The sequence below is a fragment of the Amblyomma americanum genome, chromosome 6, assembly GCF_052857255.1.
Source record: "Amblyomma americanum isolate KBUSLIRL-KWMA chromosome 6, ASM5285725v1, whole genome shotgun sequence".
Classification (NCBI taxonomy): Eukaryota; Metazoa; Arthropoda; class Arachnida; order Ixodida; family Ixodidae; genus Amblyomma; species Amblyomma americanum.
This window is the reverse complement of record NC_135502.1, coordinates 107193824-107200674: the sequence shown is the minus strand read 5'-3', so window position 1 is coordinate 107200674 and position 6851 is coordinate 107193824.

The window sequence follows — 6851 nt, the reverse complement described above, 5'->3', positions numbered from 1 at the left end:
CTTTCTTCGTTCCCTCCCTCCTTTATCCCTTCCTTCGATGCGTGGTTCGGGTGTCCACCGAGATATGTGAGACGATTACTGTGCCATTTCATTTCCTCAAAAACCAAACAAAACAAGGGAGCCGACGGCGTTCATAGCGTTCATTGGCTTTGACAACTTTGCTAAGACCGTTCATTTTCACCATTTTTTGGCTAATGGTTTGACCTTGAGCTTCAGGCACTTGCCTTCGGGAAGGACTGGGAGCTCAGTTGCCGTGTCAACGGGCCGAAGGCGAAGCTCGCCTAGGATGTATCGCCCAGCGTCCGTTCTAGACAGGCATTCTCTTTGCCAGGTTTTATGCGCCTCAATTAGCTCGTACCCGCCGCGGTGGCTCAGTGGTCAGGGAACTCGGTTACTGATCCCGAGTTTCTGGGTTCGAACCCGACCAAGGCGGCTGTATTTCGGTGGAGGCGAAACGCTAAGGCGCCCGCGTGCTGTGCGATGTCAGTGCACGTCAAAGATCCCCAGGTGGTCTAAATTATTCCGGAGCCCTCCAAGCAAGCACGGTGCGCTTGGGTTAGGTGTCAGCAAAGCCTTCGACAATGTAGCATACGCAGTCATTTTGAAGTGTTTAGCCCAAATGAACGTCGGAGCGCATACGTACCAAATGAAGGTCGGAGCGCATAGGTACCAATTGAACGTCGGAGCGCATACGTACGACACGCTCCAAATGTGCTCCGACATTCAGTTGGACTAAACCCTTCAAACTGGCAGGAATATTTCCGACGCACGGCGCAGACTGCTACTACAACTACTACATCTACTACTACGACGCCATCGGCTTTTCTTCATTTCTTCTTCCAATCCATCCTTTAACTCTTCCCTTACGGCGCTGTTCAGGCATCTGCCATGATGGGGACAGATACTGCGCCCTTTCGTTTCCCTAATAATCAGTTTCCAATGTAGAATGAGGACAGGCAAAAGGCCTTCAATTGCGCTCTTAAGTAGTCTGAAGTGCAATCCTGTAGGTTTGCTCTTTAACGCGATAGCGTTAAGCAGCTCGTGTCGCAGAAAAGCCGGTATCGTCGGCGTCTTTGGCCGTGAGCGAAAAATGGCGCATCTCGGTGGACACCTGAACCGCGCCGAAAGGGAAGAGATTTTTGCTACCCTTACGGCGCGGTACGGGTGTCCAGCGAGAATTGTGTCGACTGGTGTCATTGCCTTCCCTTAAAACCAATATTCATTTCAATTTCCTTCCCCTAGGCCCGGTTCGGGTGTTCACTAAGATATGTTTCCTTTCCTTAAATTTTCCGGGCAAGAGGTCGCACCACTGATCTCCACTAGGTGGCTGGATGCCGCATTCCCGCTTTCCGAAGTGGGCGCAAGTGAAGCCACCGGAAGTTTGGAGTCATGTCCCAGAAGTTCGATGTCTGTAGTGCATTTCAATGCAAAAAGTCGTTTCTTTCGCCCTTCCGTTCTCAATTTTTCGCGTTGTTTTCGCGTAACGTCTACTGTAATATCAAAGGAATAAGCTCGCTCAACGCGAGAAATGTGTGCATTGTTTGGCGAACCACGTAATTTCAGAGAAACAAGAAAACAGGCATGCAGGTGTCACCATGCCGCGAGAAAGGGGTGCATGCATTAAACACTATTTTCTGATCTGGTTCTTGTCTTCCGAGCGTAATTAGGGGAAGTAGTGGAATGACGATGAGGCTACGTCATCTTAAAACAAATTTTCGTGCAGCAAAGAAAAGGCAATGGCGCGGAAATCCTGACACTCGAAGACAACTCATTATAAACGGCTGCAGCTGTTTCAGTTTAATGTTGGTGGCGGACGACGTCTCTTCTTATCGACGGCAGGTGATGTTTATCGCTTTAGCGTGTCATTTATTTCCCAGACATGCTTTTAATCTAACTCAATAGCACAGCCACGTTTCACCTACACAGCACGAGAGAACCTACTGACGAGAAAGACGAATGCAGCAGCGCATGTATGCATTTCCCGTTTCCTATCGTTGTTCCTGTTTGTTTACTTCTTCCTTCCTTAGCATTCATTTTATTTTCGTCCAGAAAATATTTCCCTGACAACTCTCTGTGCCCCCCAATCTTGGCCAATCCCCCTATGTAGGCATGTTGAATGATGGTAACAACAACAACGACAAGCGCTGTTAGAAGTCAACTGCACCAAGCATCACTATTAAAAGTCCATGCACTCAGGCATAATTGGCTACAGTACGAAACAGCACTTGATGTACTCCGTTGAAAAAGTAGTACTATATATCTTTTGGACGCGCAAATGTGAACCGGCAGAACGCCGACGCCGCCCCACCAGATTGTGTCCTCGTCCCCACTCCGGTTCGGTCTAAACATATGTCGGTAAAATGGTCACTGCAAATTAGGCAGCCTAATGAAGGTTTACACCCATCATTTTTTACATTTATCTCCCATTGGTGGTATAACTCGGGCTTAGAGCTCGTCAACGTGCATCACAACGACGAGCAGAGTTGGCGATGTTAGCGCAACGGGACGACACAGAGGTGAGTATACGAGGCTCCGTACGTAGTGTGTGTAGCGACGTTCTGTCGTCTGCTAGTGTTGCCCCATAGCGATGCAATGGACCCTTATTTTTGAAACGTCTTTCCCGAGGAGTTTGCTGCTCAACTCATGCAGTTGACGGTGCAACAGGTAGGCATTGTCGTGAAGAAAGACGAGAACGTCGAAAAGACAAGACGATAAGTGGAAAACTAAAACTAAAACTAAAAAATCGTGCTGAGGCCCGATTTCGTGCACTGCCAAAGGCTGACTTCCGGGACATGCCGCCCAACTTCCGGTGGCTTCACTTCGGGCGCCCGATGCGGCATCCAGCCCCCTAGTGGAGATCAGTGGATCGCACCGAAGGACGATGGTGTTCCGTGGATTCCTTGGCAATGCTGCAACAAGCTATCGCGTCCTTCTCTTAAAGGCGAAGCTCAAGCGTCCTGGAGATTTTGCTTCGCCGTTTGGTACAAAGAAAGGAAGACACGGAGCCATTGTCACCCACATGACCGATTTTTGGGAGATAAGAGCAACGAAACGGAGCTCCATTTTAACGCGAGGGCGTTGAAGATGCTGTTCTCTAGAAAATCCGGCGTCGCTAGCGTTGTCTTTGGAGTTGTGAGCAAAAACTCTCCGGAGCAACCTAGGTAGGCCACCCAGGTCACGTGACCTTCTGGTGTCATCACAACCTGCCCTCTGAATGTTTAGCATACTGACCACAAGGTACGTGGCAATTAATGATCGCTCGCCAGAAGTTGCAAACAGCTCGGAAAGAGCAACCTGGGTCACACAAGACCCACCTGTGGCAGCACCTGCCATCGCAGGGCAGTGGTGCATCGCTTAACCGTTGCACCACTGCGCCCGGAGGTGTACATGAGAACTCGCAGAATCTAGAATGTAAAGTCTAGCATGACCTATTCTGCATATACGGGCGTTAACTCAATAAGGTACTGCGTCATACCCTTAAGGAGAAGCTTAAATGTCCCCTTAAATGTTTCCCCACCTTTTACTCTGCCGGAAGGTACAGTGGACGTGTGAATTTTGGGAGCCGCGCGTGAATAGCCTCCAGGCAACACAGATGCGAAGCCGGCGCACCTTGGAGGCCTCTGCCCATCCATCTCTTATGGTCTCTGCAGAGGGACCACACATGCGCGTCAATGCGCTTGGAGGAGCGTAGGCAGTGAGGTCGCAAGCGAAACCTGTTGCACCAGCCACTTGTTTCCATTAAGCAGATTTTGTAGCGATAGATACATTACGGTAGCATTTTGAGTCTTCAGCGCTGCGCCGGCACCCTGTGGCTGCGCCGCCATTCTGCCACGTGGTTGGTCACGCGGTGCGGAACCGCTGCCGGTGGCGCGGCGCCGGGGCTGATCAAGTGGTTCGTCGCATAGTTGGTCACGTGACCATTCTCCACTCGGCCAGCTGTAGCTATCGCGTCACTCCAGGGTTAACCATAGCTAAACCACCGCCAATTTTTTGTTAGAAATTCGGCGAATTTGAAGAAATTAATCCGAAGAACACCAAAGTAATGTTCAACACTTTCGCAAGGAAACAGCAGTTAACTGGCAGCGAGGTGCCGCAAGTAGTAAAGGAATACTTACAGCAGGCGGTCACCTCAACTCCGGATGAGAATGGTGTGGAGCGCATTTGGCAGCTTCAGCTTCTCTCAGAAAATGAATGGCAGTTTATCGATATCCCTCAGGAGAATGGTATACAACTGCCGTAGGTTACCGGTACTCACCTATGGGGCAGAAACAAGGAAGCTAACGAAAAGGGTTATGGAAGTCTGAGAAATGAAAAGTAATAGATGTAATGATGTAATGTTCAGAGAGAGCAAGAAGTCAGAGTGGATCTGGGATCAAACACGAGTTAATTGCACCCTTTTTGAAATCAGCAGGAAGAAATGTACTTTAGCAGGACATGTAATCTGAAGGCAAGATAACCGCTGGTCCTGAAGGTAACAGACTGGATTCTAAGAGAAGACAAGCGTATAGCAGGGGGCGGCAAAAAGTTCCCAGGGCGGATGAGATTAAGAAGCTTGCGAGGTTGGGGTGGCGGCAGCTGGCACAGGACAGGGTTAATTGGAGTGACATGGGAGAGGCCTTTGTCCTGCAGTGGGCGTAGTCAGGCTGATGATGATGATTAGCCATGCGATCCAGATCCATAATATTCAGCGGGCCACCAGTGAGCGATGTGGGGCAGGCTATCGTGCTTGCTTCGCCTAAGGGAAAGGAGGGAAGTGTGGAATTTTTTTAAAACTTTTTACTTCTTTCTAACCTTAGAGGGTCAAATTTTCTAATTACGCAAAATTTATGAAAAGGTTGCTGTATATTGCCATTGAAAGCGAGGTTAAGTGAATTTAGCTTTCAGTGTTGTATATGCGCTCATCTTGAATACCGCGTCTGATGCAGGTGCAGCGCCATGCATCCAAGGTCGGCTCTTGTGTCCCTGGTCAAAGACTGCCGCGACTGGGACCCAGACCTCAGGTCGCGCAGTACCCGAACTGAGCCCGTTGCTGAGAGCAGTACGTGGGCGGACCGCCTGCGGTGAACTACCGACGGCTTGCTGCAATACTCAGCGCTATAGCTGCTGGCGCTGTTGCGTACTTGAATGTGTGAACATTTATGTCGATTTATTTAATATTAAACGCTTGATAACTCGAACTCGACTTCTTTACTGTGTCGGGTGCGCCAGGAAAGGAAGCAGATCTAAAGAAATGCAACGCCGGGTAAAATATTCTCAGACCTTGCGTTACTTTTCGCTGAATTCAGCGCAACTGCTGCACATTCGCGTGAAGTTGCGCACGTGTGTTGGGGTTATTTGGACCCACTATTGGCGAAATTAATTTCCGAATGTACCTGTTGTGCGAACGCTCCTTGGTATTGAAGCATGGCAGTTTTCAGAGTTTCACACAGTTTTCTCTGGAAACGGTGAACATATTTCAACTATACCACTCTGTATACAAACTTGAAGACTTAATTGGTTAGGCCAAAAGGTTTTGCTCACTAATTCGCAGCTTCTACGCAACTGTGTTGTTGTTTCTTCTCGTTTTGTGAAAAGTTAAGTGCGTTGAAGCACCTACTAGGTCCAAATCGCTCCGTTTTGTAAACATAAACGCAGGCATCTTCTTTTAAACGAATCTCAAGAACGTTCACAGTAGATTTAGAACTGAGGGGTTGTCACAAATTGTTGGCACTTAAGCTTGCATTGAATAGAGCAACTGTAGATGTGGCACATGCCTTCAGCGCTGTACCAAGTCTTAGAAGCGGCCTTACAATGCGTTTCTGCCGTGCGCCGTAGTGGTGGTGGTGGTGCAGAACTCTTCAGGAAAGGTGAGTAGGAGACCGGTCATCGTAAGCGGGGTCCTCAATACAGAACAGCGATAGCTTCCACTATCCCGCGGGCCAGCACGATTTTCCCCGGAGCAGTATTTAAGACCTTAGGCTTATCATTGAAAGTAATTTTGCAGGACGAACAAATTATTGACAATGTCACATGGTTCCCAATAGGGCAATAGACTATGTCACACGATTCTCAATACGGCTAAGATGGTTTAGCTGAGAGAGCTGAGAGAGAGACAAGAGAATATTTGCCCGCGGCTTCCAAAAATTTTTATACGTAAGAAATTTAAGGTGGGTAAGGAGTAATGGAATATCTATTATTCATCCAGTTTTCTTAACCACGCAGTAATCATCATGTAACGCTAAGGGGATAAAAAGATGCCTCGATCATGAAGCATGCCGGCGAAGATGGCTCGCGAACTTAAACAGATAAGCTTATATAAGCGATCACGGCAAGGAGAGGCGCAGAAAATGCGCCAGTGGTCGTATGCCACGATGTATGCCACTCTGCTAGCCATCACAATTGCCAGGACAATATTCGCCATTGAATGCCTTGTTGTACCCGATGTTGGCGGGCTATTGCTTCTGACTGGCCATCGTACATCGTTGTTCACCTGGTTATGCTAATGTTGGGGAATAAAAAGCATAGCCCCCAGTCAAAAAAGCACAACAGGATTACAACAAAAATTTTGTTGTGTTGCCTGTCTCCCGTCCTGTTATGTTTTGGCATGTTGTCTGTCTTGTGTGCTGTTGTGTCCCCTATCCTGTTGTCTCCTGTCCTGTTGTGTCTCCTGTCCTGTGTCTCCTTTTCTGCTGTGTCTCCTGTCCTATGGTCTGTCTTGCCTACTGCACACCATTATTCATGAAACCATTTAATTGCGTACCATGGGTAGCTGCAGAGCAGGGAGCTCAAAGCTTGCATCCCAAAGCAGTGCCATGCCAAGAACAACGTACTTACTGTAAAAGCAGGCTTCATTGAGTGAATACCACTGCTCA